Source organism: Chiloscyllium plagiosum, unplaced genomic scaffold (genome assembly GCF_037043375.1).
Source record: "Chiloscyllium plagiosum isolate Xiang-an unplaced genomic scaffold, Cpla_swu_hap1 HiC_scaffold_21, whole genome shotgun sequence".
Lineage (NCBI taxonomy): Eukaryota > Metazoa > Chordata > Chondrichthyes > Orectolobiformes > Hemiscylliidae > Chiloscyllium > Chiloscyllium plagiosum.
In genome coordinates, this window is record NW_028270159.1 from 9,973,503 (window position 1) to 9,990,474 (window position 16,972).

Below are 16,972 nucleotides of genomic sequence, written 5' to 3' on the forward strand. Positions count from 1 at the left end.
TCGCAAGATAAAGCTTTTCACTGTGCCTCGGTACACGTGTCAATAAATTCAATTCAATAAATATTCTTAAAAACATTTATGGATTCCACCAAACTTTAAAAAAATTTACAAATTTGCTGTGCTCCTTCCAGGTCAAAAGTCGTCACAAAAGAAATTACCGAGCTACCCTCCAATTGCACGTTAGGAATCCACAGGACATCTCAAAATGCTTCCAAACTGTAAATCCTCTAAGTGCAGTGACAATGTTACATAAGTTAATGCACAGTTAACTTGCAAAAAGTAGCAATTGCCGTAATGGATGAATAATTGATGGTTTGGAATGAAATGCAACAGCTGAAGATGACTGGACCTAGGATATTCCTGAGGAACTCCTACAGAGATGTCCTAGCTGAGATGACCGATCTCCAACCAATACAACCAGCTTTCTATATGCCTAGTTTGACTTCAAAGAGGGAAAAGTTTTCCTCTGATTCCCATTGACTCTATGAGACCAGGAAACCCCCTGTTTCACTGTAACTAGTTGTAAACGGCAGGTATTTCCTACATCCAGATGCCTGCCATAAAGCACCTCCTCAGAACTGCCTGAGTCCTGGACAAAGTTGTTGTCCTGTATCATTTTCTCAAATCTCTGAGTGGGACTTGAATATATGATCTGGTTAGGAGTTCTACCAATTAAGTGAAAAGGAGCTTTTATATGTTTCTTTTAAAATATTTTTACTGGTTGAAATTGAACCAAACCAGGGTGAGTTAACAAAGGATTACTGTGGATTTAACATTTTCTAATCCCACTTGCTGATTGGACATCCAACAGAACATAAGCAGCATTTCCATTCACTATTTTCTTTGGTTAAAATGTTTAAATCTTTGACAAATAGCCAAGCCAATTCCTTTAAATATTTATACGTTAAAAACTGCCAAACCAGTCTCCATTTTCCTTCAGACTAGGCCTTATTTATGCGTTGCGAAATCTTTCAGACAACCAATCCTTTCTTTTCTAAATGAGTGCATCAAAACTTTCAAAATAAAAATTCCAATAGCAATCAAGGCAACAACCGAATGAAACGTGCCTTTCTACAACTCATTTGCCAAAGTAAGTTCTTTACTTTTCTTCCTCTTGACAATTGGAATTTCTACATCTGCTTTAATGTGAATCAGATGCATCCAAGATCACATCAACTCTAGAATGCCTTCACCTCTCACATAAGTTGCTCTTCCAGGCTAACTATCCTGGTGAACTTCAATGTAGGCAACACCAGCTCCAGTGATTATAAAAGTGCTCCTAGCTAAAATCCCAGATTTTTTCAATCAGCATTATTCACAAAGTCACCACAGATGTTGCTATATTGGCAGATAAAGTATCCTGATTCACCATATTTACTGCAAGCTACAGGCAACCATTAAGGAGAGGAGCCAGAGGGCCCCTGACGGTGCATGCATCTTGTTTACAGAACAGAGATAAATCAATGTAATCCAGCCCACGCTCAGTGTCTTTTATTGAAACCTGGAGCCAACTGAATCCCAGCAACAGTCCATCATCATGGCATTCCTCTAGCAACTCTAGACAATGCTACATTTCCGGGCAGATTAGAAGTACTACAAATTTGCTCATTTCCTGAACTCCTCTGAAAGTGAGTGCTTTAGTTCGGGTAAGGCTGCAAAACAGAGACTGGTAGATGGCCATCTGATGGTGAATAATAAATGATGGGGAGGCAATCTCCACCTGGTCCCAACATGCTCCAATCTTTCAAGATGGCGTTTTCTCTCACAGAGCTGAATGCTCTCACTGACCTCAGTTCGGGCCCCATCAGGGCCACTCAGCTCCTGACCTCACTACGCCATTTGTCCAATCACAGATGGAAAAGCTGAACTCCAGAGGTGAGATGAGACTGACTGCCCCTTGAATCGAGGCAGCACTTCACGGAGTGTGACATCAAGGAGCCCTAGCAAAACCAGAATCAAAGAGAATCGGGGGAAAACTATCTTCAAAGGGTCACTCGACCCAAAACGTTAACTCTGATTTCTCTACACATATCTGCTGAACCTTTCCAGCAATTTCCATTTTTGTTTCCAATTTACAGCATCCGTGGTTCTTTCAGGTTTCGAAACCAGAGGTAAGGACACTACCACTGTGGCACAAGACCCTTGATCCTTTGTATGAAAGAATCCTAAGGTAATGACCAACTCCTGTCCATAACATTAAATATAATTAAAATACAATTATTAACACTGCAGTTAGAAATAAACTAAAATATATACGCCTTTCATGAGATGTCCAGAATTCATCACAAACATCAAAGATGAGAAGAGCTCAGTGGAGATTAGTTTCAGGACAGGGAAAGATCCAGAAGAGAATGATGGAAACTGATGTTTGTCTAGCTATAGATTTACAATAAAATTCTTGTACATCTCTGAAGGTCTGTTGCTGCCTGTGGATATCTGTGTACGAAACACTCACTCTCCCCCAAAAAAATCTGTCGAGGCTAGAAGAGACATTGGAAGTTTCAATACTGCTAGTGATAGATTTTTGGTTGTCTAAGGTATTTATGAAGGTTGACAAAACTAAGCTGTGTAGATGGAGTTAAGTGAATGTTCAGCTATGATCTAGCTGAATGGTGGAACAGACTGAGTGGCCTCCTCCTGTTCCAATATCACTATGCTCCCTAAAACATAGGGTTTTCCAAATCTGTCATCTCTCTGTATATGTAATCTGCAGACCAGTGCTTGATGTCATTTCCACATAACAGTACCTGGTGACACACACACACACCTGTTCAGGTCAGTTATACACAGTGCCAGGAGCGACAGAGAAATCTTATCAACAGCCCCACAATAAAATGTTGTTGCTCTCAATGCTGTGATAATACAGTGTAAAGTAATTATAAATTATAGACTATTCTCCGTAAACAAATGTTATACTATGGAATTCTCAGACTGTGGAGGCAGCAGGAGTGAATGACTTTAAAAGAAAATTGAATGGATGGTTTGGAGTAATTTATCAGCTGGGATACAGGGATAGGGTGGAACAGGAAAGAAGGACAAACGGCATGGACTTCACAGACACAGTTGCTCAGTGGTTAGCACTGCTGTCTCACAGCACCAGGGATCTGGGTTTGATTCTAGCCTCGGGCGGCTGTTGGCGTGGAGTTTGCACAGTCTCCCCATGTCTGCATAGGTTTCTTCTGGGTGCTCTGGTGTCCTTCCTCATCCCAAAGGTGTGCAGATTTGGTAGATTTGCCATGCTAAACTGCCCCATAGTATCCACAAATGTGTAGGTTAGGTGGTTAAAATGAATAATGCGCAGGGTTACACGGTAAGGTGGGGTGGGTCTGTGTGGGATGCTCTTCATAGGGTCAGTGCACATTCAATGGGCTGAATGGCCTCTCTCTGCACGATCAGGATTCTATGATTGCCCTGAATGTGACAGGCTGAATAGCCATATAAATTTGTTGCAGGCCATTCAGCCACTGAGCCTGCTCCACCATTCAGTTTGTTCATGGTTGATCCATTTGTTTTTAGCATTTTGCATTCTCCATTACTCCTGAAACCCTTCGATTCCAGGCAATGTTGAATGAGATTTCTCCTGAGTGACTCTGAGTAACTATGTGGTGCTGGTGGTTTGATACAGAGATCCCAAGTTCAACTTGATGTGAAACTGGCAAGTAACTGAATAACGATGCATCTCCCCAGTGTTTTTTTTCTTTCTCTCTCTGTCTCTCTTTCTCTCTCTTTCTCTCTCTCGCACAGAATTTTCTCTTGCTGCCTTTCCTCCTAGGCTGCAGAATTGCCTGTGACACAACCTAGTTTTACTGACTTTGCCTTTGCCAAAGGTGTCTTTATGGGATATTACTATATTGGAACATTCACTGTTTAGTAGTTACATAATCTATTATTCTGTTAAGTTTTCCAATAGAGTTAAATTAGTCCAATTATTCTTTCTTTTGTTGTATTTTAACTCTAATGCATGAATAATGTGTATTTTGCTTAAAATCGGGTAATTTGACCAATTGATTTGCATTCAGAATGCAACACCTGGCACTTATCTTTAAGAAAAGCTTAGAGTCTATGCTATCTTCTGAATATATTTTGAGGGTTTGGTCTGGTCCATAACGTGTACCACTGGCCTCTTGCAGTCATTAGGTTGCTTGTGTGATAATGAGCTCAAATAGAAGTTATGCATCGACTCACCATAAAAATTACTGGGTAAAGCTCATGATTTGGTGTTCCTGGAAATGGAGATGCAATGCTTTTAAAATGAACTTAGAAACTGTGTGGGTCATGCACTGCTCCCCGAGTCAAACCTCCCACACACTTGCCCCATGAAGATCGGCACTGAGAGTACAAACTAGCTGGACGTGCCCCTGGAAACTGACCTCCACAATACAAAAAAGGCCCACCCATCCAGTGCTGGCAACTCCAGCAGCTGCAGAAAAGTTCACGTATTTCAACAAAACCAGTGCCTCACAAGATCTAAAATCTCACTTTGTGTCACCTCAATCTAATTTTCCCTCAATACAAGTTCCATAGCAGCACAACAAAAACTGTAAAGCCAATGGCTAATTGCACTGCCCTCCAATCAGCGACCCATATTTACGGCAGCTGAACAAATATACAGAGCATTAAAGGGAGATAAAGGATTCACTTACACAAAAGCTAATAAAATGAAGTCTTGATAATGACTCTGCTGTGAAATCAGCATGGGACCAGCTGAAGATCTGACATTTACTTTTAGGAAAATGAAACAAACTGCTGGACAAAATAGGCTTTTAATGTGACCATCTTCAAAAAGTGGTGCTAATGGTAACAAATATAACAAGCCTACAACTTGTTAACACCTCTCAAGATGTTAACAAGATTGTCTTAAGAAACATACAGTATGGATGTAAATAAGCCCTTCGGCCCAATCCCTCCATGCCAACCTTTTAAATGTTATAAAATTAGCAGGGAATTGAGATGAGTATGAAATTAATAATGCAAACTCAATTCAAATCTAACAGGATCATGATTGTCTGATTTATTGACACACTCAAGGGCATGTTCTGAGGAAGGGTCACTCCACCCGAAATGTTAACTCTGATTTCTCTCCACGGGTGCTGCCTGACCCATTGAGCTTTTCCAGCAATTTCTGGTTTTGTTTCTGGTTCTGTTTACTGCATCCGCAGTTCCTTCCAGTTTTATTTGCTCCTCCTGTGACCGGTAGATTTATTAACAACCTTTCCCAGGATGGCCTTGCCAGCATTTATTGCCCAACCCTAACTGTCTTTGAATTGAGTTTCTTCTTAGGTCATTTGGGGGTTGGGGGTCTAAGAGTCAAATCACAGAATCGTACTATTCAGAAGAGGCCATTTGGCCCATCAATTCTGTGCTGCCAAAAACTACAACTATCAAGTCTACTAGTATAATTATTGCTAATCAACTTGTAGACTAGGTCAGATCAACACACGAGAATTGTAGGGTAAAGCTTCCTAAAGGACAATAGTGTTCCAGATAGGGTTTTTACATTAATTAATGATAAGTTTCATTACTAAGATTGGCTTTCAGTTTTCAATGATTGGTTTAAATCTCCATACTATCAGAGTATTAACTTGGATTAGGCTGGACGTGTCTAATAACATTGGGCTGAATTCCTATTCCACCATTGCCCCTTCAGGATCAGTTAGAAATAAACTGAAATATATACACTTTTCATGAGATGTCCAGTATGACATTGGGCACACGGGAACAGGAAGAGGCCATTCAGGCTTTCCAATCTCTTTGTGCTGTCATTGAGAACCTTGCCAATCTGTGACCTAGCTCCATTTACTGGTCCTTTCCTAATATCCTTCAGGTAACAAAATCTATCCACTTCAGACTCAAAACTGACAATTCCCACACCAACTGAGATTACCATGAAGGACTGTCCTTTGCAACCTCTCCCCTCACCTGAGGTACAGCAGCTCTCAGGTTAAACCATCATTAGTCATTTCTCTCTCTCTCTCTCCAATGAGAGCTCAGTCCTATGGTCTGGCAAGACTGTGGTGAAACAATACCAAAAATATATTTAAAGCTGAGATAGATTGGGAAATCTGTGGAAATGGCAGAAAAGTGGACATGAGGAACATCAGATCAGCCATGATCCTATTAAATGGTCGAGCGGGCTTACTTCTGTTCCTATTTCTTATGGTCTTAATGGTTGTTATGTGCTGGACCAACCTGGTGGACTTTTAACGACAATCGATGACAGCTTTACGACCAGCAGCTGTGGTGGAATTTGAGCACAAAACATTAGCCTGGATCCCTGTATCACTAGCTGAAAAATGTTTTGCTGGAAAAGCGCAGCAGGTCAGGCAGCATCCAAGGAGCAGGAGAATCAACGTTTCGGGCATAAGCCCTTCTTCAGGAAACTCTTCCTCCCTGTCTCACTAGCCCACTGATACTGCCAGTGTATCACCATCAGCTCAGTGCTATGGAAGTCGATCAACCCTGTCTGTCAGAAAGGAATTAGCTCAAAACCCTGAAGAAACAAAATAAAATCACAGGGTCTGGAGAAACAGTGGGGAGACTGAGAGTAGGTGAATGATTCTTGCAGAGAGCTACTTTGTACCTGATTGGGATCCTTCTGTCAGAGTCACAGAGATGTACAGCACAGTCGGTCCTTCGGTCCAACTTGTCCATGTTGACCAGATATCCTAACATAATCTAGTCCCATTTGCCAACATTTTACCCATGTCCCTCTAAACCCTTCCTATTCATACACCCATCCGGACGCCTTTTCAATGTTATAATTGTACTGGCTTTCACCATCTCCTCTCACAGCTCTTTCCATACACGCACCACTCTCCACATGAAAAAGTTGACCCCGAGGTCCCTTTTAAATCTTTCCCCTTCTCACCTTCAATCTATGCCCTCTAGTTTTGGACACCCCCATGCCAAGCAAAAGACCTTGTTTATTTATTTATCCTATCCATACCTCTCATGATTTTATAAGCCCATATAAGGTCACTCCCTCAGCCTCCAATGCTTCAGGGAAAATAGCCCTAGCCTTTTCAGCCTCTCCCTATAGCCGATACCCTCCAACACTTGCAACACTTGTAGCTCTTTCCTGCACCCTTTCAAGTTTCACAACATCTTTCCTATAGCTCAGAGACCAAAATTACATACAGTGTTCCAAAAGTGGCCTAACCAATGTCCTGTACAGTGCTGTAAATATTCTAGAATTCTACAGATGGAGATGAGAAACGAGAAGGTTTATGTAACGCTGTGTACCCAGTCAGATTATAGCCTAGTATTTCACTGGAAACTTGCCTGTGTTCTTACGTCGACTTAGTTTAATATTCCATATGGATAACTGCCCACTAGTATTTGTTTAAGCTTTATTTGTTGCAGTAAAAGTGTGCATTTTTCCCCAGTTACTTATGATGCTATTTTCACAATTTTATGTGCACCTCACGATTACATCAGTTTTAATAAAACATACAGTTCAATTACAAATCACAGCACTTGCCTGGCAAGGTACAGGATAAACAAATGAGGTAAGACCACATGCAGACACAATTTTGGCCTAATCCTAGTTTCAGATCCAGCATCAAGTCATTTCATAGGGAAGCATGGTGGCTCAGTGGTTAGCACTGCTGCCTCACAGCACCAGAGACCTGGATTTAATTCCAACCTCAGGCGACTGTCTGTGTAGAGTTTACACATTCTCCCCGTGTCTGCGTGGGTTTCCTCCGGGTGCTTCGGTTTCCTCCCGCAGTCACAAAAATGTGCAGGTTAGGTGAATTGGCTGTGCTAAATTGCCTGTAGTGTTCAGGGATGTGTAAGTTAGGTCCATTGGTCTGGGTAAATATAGGGTAGGGGAATGGGTGTGGGTGGGTTACTCTTCGGAGGGTTGGTGTGGACTTGTTGGGCCGAAAGGTCTGTTTCCACACTGTAGGGATTCTATGATTTCTTTCCAACGACTGATAACAGCAGATCGGTTTCTGTGTGAGAAGGTGTGGCACTGAATGTTCAAACAGGCAGTGTCCATTGAGAAAAAAAATATTCGACCAGGCTGCATTTAGTCTGAGAATTCAGAAAAAAGAACCTGTTTTATTGTATCTTGAAATTACCTGATGCACAAGGGCTAGTTTTTCTCGTTTATGTGCATTCCAATCCTTATCATTTTATAAGGCTTATCATTTTATAGAATAGAATTAGAAAATTCCATGACGGCACCTTCAACTCCACATTCCCGTGATAAACTCTGATTCCTGACTAACCAGGGAGTCAATCTATCTCAGGCCTGTGTATACTTCCCTCCAGTTTTCTTGTGTGTGTGGCCCATGTTGGCTGCTGACACCAAAAAATTTAATTGTAACCTTTTTTTTAATTTTTGGGGAATTAGGATGACTTGAGTTCCTGTTGTTGTTGCCCTCCTCCTTCCACAGGCCTAAAGCTGCCTGATACTTACTTCCCAGATGAAGGAACAGTCTGATTGTAAAATTAACCAAAAAACTCTGGATGCCAGGAAGCTGTAACAAAAGCAGAAGTTTCTGGAGGAACTCAGCACGGCTGGCAGCATCAGTGGAGAGAGAAAGCATAGTCAACACATCGCATCCTTTGAACAGAAGTGCACTCAAGAGATGTGCATTAATTCTGCTTTCTGTCCATGGATGCTGCCAGATCTAAGAGAAAGTGAGGGCTGTAGATGCTGGAGATCAGTGTCAAGAGTCATTCCTGTTGCAGGGCTTATGCCATAAACGTCAATTCTCCTGCTCCTTGGATGCTGCCCGACCTGTTGCGCTTTTCCAGCATCACACTCTCCATGCTGTCAGACCTGCCAAGTTTCTGGTTTTGAGCCTGACTGTGGGGGGTGGCAGAAACCTGACTGAAAAGAGGCCTGAGGCCTCAGTTCCAATCTCCTGTGAATGGGCCCAGCCAAACATTTGCCCTCCTCTGTCTGGTCTCTGCCCTCTTCATCTTTCTCTGAAGATCCTGCAAGCACTCTGAGCGGCAGAGCGAGGAGGGGAGGCAGCAAAACACCTACCATGGGAAGGTGGTCCTTGGAAGAATACAGCCTTACAACAGTTTGCGTTGGGATTTCTGTCCATTTGTGCATCAAAGAGAATTTGAAACCTTATGGATGGCGCTGATATAAATTGCACAGGCATGTCAGTGTGGGTCAAACAAGGAGGAACACCAACCATTCGAATCACAGATACACTATCAATTTCTATTTGGGTTCAACTGCCCTGCCAAAATCTTTCAATTTGTCTTCAAAATTGAAGACCAAATCCAGATTTCCCCTCTTATTACCCCCAAATGCCTGCAGAAAGGTTACAAATGGAAGTCTGCTGCAGGCAGACAATGTTCGGTACTTTTTTTTTGGGATGGGCGAAGTGGGGACATGAAGCTGTTGTTCTAGATGGTGTTGAGCTTCCTGAGTGCTGTGCAGAGCTGCATTCATTCATTAAGTGGGGATCATTCCATGCTGGCCTGTATCTTGTGCAGATCGTTGTGGTGTAACACGCTTTTTGTCAATGCGAATTGGCTATAATTCGACTGACAAATTGTGGACATTGTTTGGATAACATGAACTTTCTACTGAACAGGTAAAGCAATTTTCTACAGCTATCTTCTACAGCATAATTTTCTGTAGCGGTTTTCCATAGCGCGATTTTCTATAGTTGCACAAGAACACTACTGCTGCATTATAGCAATGCACCCTGTACATTGTTGGATAGACCATGAGAAAATATGGCCAAATTAAACAGAAAGCAAGGACCAAAAAATAACTTATAGACGCCATTTGTGAAATTATCATGATAAGACAATTTCAATCAACTATTTGGTCAAATTGTAATACAACTCCTGGGGAGGTGGGACTTGAACCCAGATCCTCTGATTTACAGGTATGGATTCTACCACTTATGCCTTAAGACATGCTTTACTGCCCCACTCATTACCTATTCTCCAGAAGTGTCAATTTGGCTTTTTTGGAGTATTTTGCTATCAGAGAAAGCATAAATGATAATATTGCATTTGATGAGCTAATTGGCTGTGAATAACAACATGTTCCAGGAAGGACTGAGAGCAGCTGATGTTAATTGGGACACATTTCTTGTAGCGCAATGGTACTGTCCCTTTCTCAAAGCCAGGAGAGCTGGGTTCCGGTCCCATTCACTTCAGAGGTCTGTCAAATATCAAAGACCTGCTTTCTGAAAGGATCCATGGTGCAGTGGTAATGTCCCTACCTCACAGCCAGGAGATCCAGGTTCAAGTCTCACCTCACTCTAGAAATGTATAATACCATTTCTGAACAGATTGATGAGGAAAATATTAAAGGAAAATTGATTTATGTTGCCCTTATTGAGCTCCATGCAGAAGTTAAACAATGGGAAACATGGATGATTTCCTGGTGGTGGTTCATAGATGAACAATGACCGACCGAAGCGGTCGGTCATTTCCAGTGCGAGCAGCAGCGAAGGTAAGACCGTTTGGTTTTAAAAGTGCTTACCGGTAGCGGGCAGCGGTGTTTTTTTTCTCTTTCACTCTCTCTTCACAGAAAGAGCGGGAGCACCAGGGGGAAGTGACGACGACCAGAGGGGCAGCCGAGACCCGGAAGCAGTTAGTGTAAGCTTACCTGGGTAGGTTTTTTTTCCCCCTTTAAAAGCGCGAAGGAGAGGAACCCGAGGCACTACACGGGTAGTGCCTCCCACCCGCCCTCCTCTTCTAACCTAATAATAACACCTGTTTTGGTAAGTAGGTAAGTGCTGAATTTTGCTTGTTGTATTCTTTAGACCCAGTTTTTTTTTAAGTAAAAGTTAGCTTTAGAGGGATGGCAGTGAAGGCAGTGCAATGTTCCTCCTGCAACATGTATGAGGTGAGGGATGCCATCGACGTCCCTGCCGATTACACTTGCAGGAAGTGCACCCATCTCCAGCTCCTCCAAGACCGTGTTAGGGAACTGGAGCTGGAGTTGGATGAACTTCGGATCATTCGGGAGGCAGAGGGGGTCATAGATCAGAGTTATAGGGAAGTAGTAACTCCAAAGATGGCAGATAGATGGGTGACAGTGAGGGGGACTGGGAGGATGCAGCCAGTGCAGGGACCCCCTGCGGCCGTTCCCCTCAAGAATAAGTATACCGTTTTGGATACTTGTGGGGGGGATGACTTACCAGGGGTAAGTAACAGGGCTCAGGTCTCTGGCACGGAGCCTGTCCCCGTTACTCAGAAGGGAAGGGTGAAGAAGAGCAGAGCAGTAGTAATTGGGGGCTCGATAGTTCGGGGCACAGATAGGCGGTTTTGTGGGAACGAGAGAGACTCACGTTTGGTATGTTGCCTCCCAGGTGCAAGGGTACGTGATGTCTCTGATCGTGTTTTCCGGGTCCTGGAGGGGGAGGGGAGCAGCCCGAAGTCGTGGTCCATATTGGCACCAACGACATAGGTAGGAGAAGTGCCGAGGATGTTAGACAGGCTTTCAGGGAGCTAGGTTGGAAGCTCAGAGTTAGAACGAACAGAGTTGTTGTCTCTGGTTTGTTACCCGTGCCACGTGATAGAGATTCGAGGAATAGGGAAAGAGAACACTTAAATGCGTGGCTACAGGGATGGTGCAGGAGGGAGGGATTCCGGTTTTTGGATAACTGGGGTTCTTTCTGGGGACGGTGGGACCTCTATAAACAGGATGGTCTACACCTGAACCTGAGGGGCACCAGTATCCTTGGGGGGAGGTTTGCTAGTGCTCTTGGGGGGGGTTTAAACTAACTCTGCAGGGGCATGGGAACCCAGATTGTAGCTTCAGGGTGCAGGGCCTGGAGTGTAGGGAGGTTAGGAACATGGCATCAATTTCCAAGGAGGGTGTCTGTAAACAGGAAAGTGGCTTGAAGTGTGTATACTTCAATGCAAGAAGTATACGAAATAAGGTAGGTGAACTTGCAGCGTGGGTTGGTACCTGGGACTTCGATGTTGTGGCTATTACGGAGACATGGCTAGAACAGGGACAGGATTGGCTGTTGCAGGTTCCAGGATTTAAATGTTTTAGTAGGGTCAGAGGTGGGGGTAAAAGAGGGGGAGGTGTGGCATTGCTTGTCAAAGATAGTATTACAGTGGTGGAAAGGACGATGGATGAGGACTTGCCATCTGAGGTAGTTTGGGCTGAGGTTAGGAATAGGAAAGGTGAGGTCACCCTGTTAGGAGTCTTTTACAGGCCTCCTAATAGTCCTAGAATCATTGAAGAAAGGATAGGGAAGGTGATTCAGGAGATGAGTGACAGTAATAGGGTGGTTGTTATGGGGGACTTTAACTTTCCTGATATTGATTGGGAAAGCTATAGCTCAAGTTCGTTAGATGGGTCAGTGTTTGTTCAATGTGTGCAGGAGAGTTTCCTGACACAATATGTAGACAGGCCAACAAGAGGTGAGGCCAAACTGGATTTGGTTCTGGGTAACGAACCAGGCCAGGTGTTAGAATTAGAGGTAGGTGAGCACTTTGGGGATAGTGACCATAATTCGGTGATTTTTACTCTCGTGATGGAGAGGGATAAGTGTGTACTACAGGGCAAGAGTTATAGCTGGGGTCAGGGAAATTATGATGCGGTGAGGCATGACTTAGGATGTGTGGCTTGGAAAAGTAGACTCCAAGGCAAGAGTGTACATGATATGTGGAGCTTGTTCAAGGAGCAACTATTGAGTGTCCTTGATAATTGTGTACCTGTCAGGCAGGGAGGAAAGGGTCGTGCGAGGGAGCCGTGGTTTAATAAGAAATTGGAATCCCTTGTTAAATGGAAGAGGGCGGCCTATCTCAAGATGAGACGTGAAGGTTCAATTGGGGCGATTGAGAGTTATAGGGTAGCCAGGAAGGACCTGAAGAGAGAGCTAAGAGCAGCAAGGAGGGGACATGAAAGGTCCTTAGTTGGTAGGATTAGGGAAAACCCTAAGGCTTTCTATAGGTATGTTAGGAATAAAAGAATGACTAGGGTAGGAATAGGTCCAGTCAAGGATAGTAGTGGGAAGTTGCGTGTGGAGGCGGAAGAGATTGGGGAGACACTGAATGAATACTTTTCTTCAGTATTTACTCAGGAACAGGGCATTGTCGTCGATGTGAATACTGAGTCACAAATAAGTAGAATGGATGGCTTTGAGGTATGTAGAGAAGAGGTGTTGGAAATCCTGGAAAAGGTGAAAATAGATAAGTCCCCTGGGCCTGATGGCATTTATCCTAGGATTCTCTGGGAAGCAAGGGAGGAGATTGCAGAGCCATTGGCCTTGATTTTTATGTCCTCTTTGTCTACTGGAGTAGTGCCAGAAGACTGGAGGATAGCAAATGTGGTTCCCTTGTTCAAAAAGGGGAGTAGGGATAACCCTAGTAACTATAGGCCGGTGAGTCTCACTTCTGTTGTGGGCAAAGTCTTAGAGAGAATTGTAAGGGATAGGATTTATGCACATCTGGATAGGAATAATGTGATCAAGGATAGTCAGCATGGTTTTGTGAAGGGCAGGTTGTGCCTCACAAACCTTATTGAATTCTTTGAAAAGGTGACGAAGGAGGTTGATGAGGGGAAAACGGTAGATGTGGTATATATGGATTTTAGTAAGGCGTTTGATAAGGTTCCCCATGGTAGGCTACTGCAGAAAATACGGAGATATGGCATTGAGGGTGAGTTGGAGGTTTGGATTAGGAATTGGCTGGATGGAAGAAGACAGAGGGTAGTAGTTGATGGCAAAGTTTCTTCATGGAGTGCCGTCACTAGCGGTGTTCCGCAAGGATCTGTTTTGGGACCATTGCTGTTTGTCATTTTTATAAATGACCTGGAAGAGGGGTTAGAAGGTTGGGTGAGCAAGTTTGCGGATGATACGAAAGTCGGAGGAGTTGTTGACAGTGAGGAAGGATGTGGCAGGTTACAGCAGGATATAGAGAAGCTGCAGAGCTGGGCAGAAAGGTGGCAAATGGAATTCAATGTAGTCCAAAGATGTGCAGGTCAGGTGAATTGGCCATACTAAATTGCCCATAGTGTTAGGTTAGGGGTATGGGTGGGTTGCGCTTCGGCGGGTCGGTGTGGACTTGTTGGGCCGAAGGGCCTGTTTCCACACTGTAATGTAATCTAAATCTAAAATCTAAATCTAAGTGTGAGGTGATTCACTTTGGGAAGAATAACAAAAAGATGGGGTACTGGGCTAATGGTCGGATACTTGGTAGTGTGGATGAGCAGAGGGATCTTGGTGTCCATGTACACAGATCTCTGAAAGTTGCCACCCAGGTAAATAGTGCGGTGAGGAAGGCATATGGCGTACTGGCTTTTATTGGTAGAGGAATTGAGTTCCGGAGTCCTGAGGTCATGATGCAGTTGTATAAGACTCTGGTGCGGCCGCATCTGGAATATTGTGTGCAGTTTTGGTCGCCATTCTATAGGAAGGATGTGGAGGCACTGGAACGGGTGCAGAGGAGGTTTACCAGGATGTTGCCTGGTATGGAAGGAAGATCGTATGAGGAAAGACTGAGACACTTGGGGCTGTTTTCATTAGAGAAAAGAAGGTTTAGGGGTGACTTGATTGAGGTGTACAAGATGATTAGGGGGTTAGATAGGGTTGACAGTGTGAACCTTTTCCCGCGTATGGAGTCGGGTATTACAAGGGGGCATAGCTTTAAATTAAGGGGGGGTAGATATAGGACTGAAGTTAGGGGTAGGTTCTTCACTCAGCGAGTCGTAAGTTCATGGAATGCCCTGCCAGTAGCAGTGGTGGACTCTCCCTCTTTATGGGCATTTAAGCGGGCATTGGATAGGTATATGGAGGATAGTGGGTTAGTATAGGTTAGGTGGGCTTGGATCGGCGCAACATCGAGGGCCAAAGGGCCTGTACTGCGCTGTATTCTTCTATGTTCTATGTTCTAATACCACGGATGATTTGGTGGAAGGAAAAACCATTCAGGTGTACGTGATAGAACTTCTGGATATTTAAAAAATAACTGAGTTCTGGGTTTGACTCCCACCTGCTTAGAAGTTATATGATAACATCACTGAGCAGGTTGATAAAGAATATTTTTTTAAAAAGTGAGTCCCCTCATCAATACCTTTTGAGAGAGTTGGGCACCACTTGGGCTGGAGTGCATTAATTTGACTTAGTTCCCTCTCTTGTTTCCCTGCCCTTTTCTGTTATTCACTTGTAGGATATTAGCATCGGTAGCAGTATTTACTGCCTGTAACACCAATGGAAATCAGGGCACAGCAGTTAGATTGTCTCTTATTGGAGATAGTAGAAGGTGAGGACTGCAGATGCTGGAGGTCAGAGTCGAAGTGTGTGGTGCTGGAAACGCACAGCTGGTCAGGCATCATTCGAGGAGCAGGGCATCAGCCCTTCATCTAGAAACTGGAGATAGTATGGCCGGGCTTTTGAATGTTACTTGCCACTTGTCAGCCCAAGCCAAACAGCCTTTGGAGAAACTGAAATCAATGGGTATCAGGGGGCAAACTCTCCTCTGGGTGGAATCATACCTGACACATAGGAAGATGGTTGTGCTTGTGGAGGGTCAGTCATCTCAGCTCCAGGACATCTCTGCAGGAGTACCTCAGAGTAGTGTCCTAGGTCCAACCATCTTCAGCTGCTTCATCAATGACCTTCCTTCCATCACAAGGTCAGAAATGGGGATGATTGCACAATGTTCAGCACCATTCGCAACTCCTCAGACACTGAAGCAGTCTGTGTTCAAACACAACAAGACCTCGACAACATCCTTCCTCAGAACCGGACCCAAAACATTAACTCTGCTTTCTCTTCATGGTTGCTGAAGCTTTTCCAGCAACTTCTGTTTTTCTTTCTGATTTGCAGCATTTGCGGTTCTTTTGATTTTATATGGTAATTGGTCGGGTTAAATTTGAATTGCTTTTTGTGTACAGGACATACCTGGGCAATTTTCCACATTGTCGAGTAGATGCCAGTGCTGTAACTGTATTGGAAGAGCTTGGCTAGGGGAGCAGCAAGTTCTGGGGCACAAGTCTTCAGTACTATTGCTGGAATGTTGTCAGTATCCTGTGCCTCTTTATTGTTACACTGCCGCTGGTTTGCCTTGGTGGTTACTTAAGTTTTAGGTTAATTCAGTGATTGGATTGTGAGTGGTGGGATTATAAAATATCTGGTTTCCACTAGAAAAAGTGCTGATCTGCGGAAGGATTGAGCAGTCTATGGTTTGTGAATAAACTGTCATAGAGCTGTACAGCACGGAAACAGACCCTTCAGCCCAACTCGTCCACACCAACAGGATATCCTAAATTAATCTAGTCCCATTTGCCAGAATGTGGCCCATATCCCTGTAAACCCTTCCTATTCATATAACCATCCAGATGCCTTTTAAATGTTGTATTGTACCAGCCTCAATCACTTCCTCTGGCAGCTCATTCCATACACACATAGTTAGAGACAAAAGAACTGCAATGCTGGAATCCAAAATAGACAGGCAGGAGGCTCAAAGAACACAGCAAGCCAGGCAGCATCAGAAGGTAGAGAAGTCAACGTTTCAGGTATAACCCTTCTTACACCGCCCTCTGTGAAAACGTTGCCCCTTTGGTCCCTTTTAAATCCTTTGCCTCTCACCTTAAATCTATGCCTTCTAGTTTTGGACTTTCTTACCCTGGGAAAAAGATCTTGGCTATTTACCCTGACCATGCCCCTCAAATTTATAAACCTCTATAAGGTCACCCCTCAGCCTCATATGCTGGAAAATAGCCCCAGCCTATTCATCCTCTCTCTATAGCTCAAACCCTCCAGTTGTGGAAGATAAACGGGTTCCTGCTATGTTCTTAACTGGGCAAATGTTTACCAGGTTAACAGTGAATATCAAGATGGATTTGGGATTAAATTAAGGGTGATCGACTTATTTTAATGAAGTGACAATACACAGGCTGCTAATCAATACCGATACTGACGCTAAAGAGCTGTGCCCACTGTTTCTGGCTCTTGGTTGAGTTTAGTACCCAAGCCAATACGTTCAATGAGTGAAATGTAAGAACAAAACCTTCCAGGCACTT

General features: G+C 43.8%; 1 protein-coding gene across 4 annotated transcripts in view; it reads right to left on the minus strand.

Annotated features, from left to right (window-relative positions):
- The window catches only part of col27a1b (collagen, type XXVII, alpha 1b), a 707,279-nt gene that overhangs the window by 485,357 nt on the left and 204,950 nt on the right, over positions 1-16,972 (minus strand). The gene's annotated exons all lie outside the window — the stretch shown is intronic.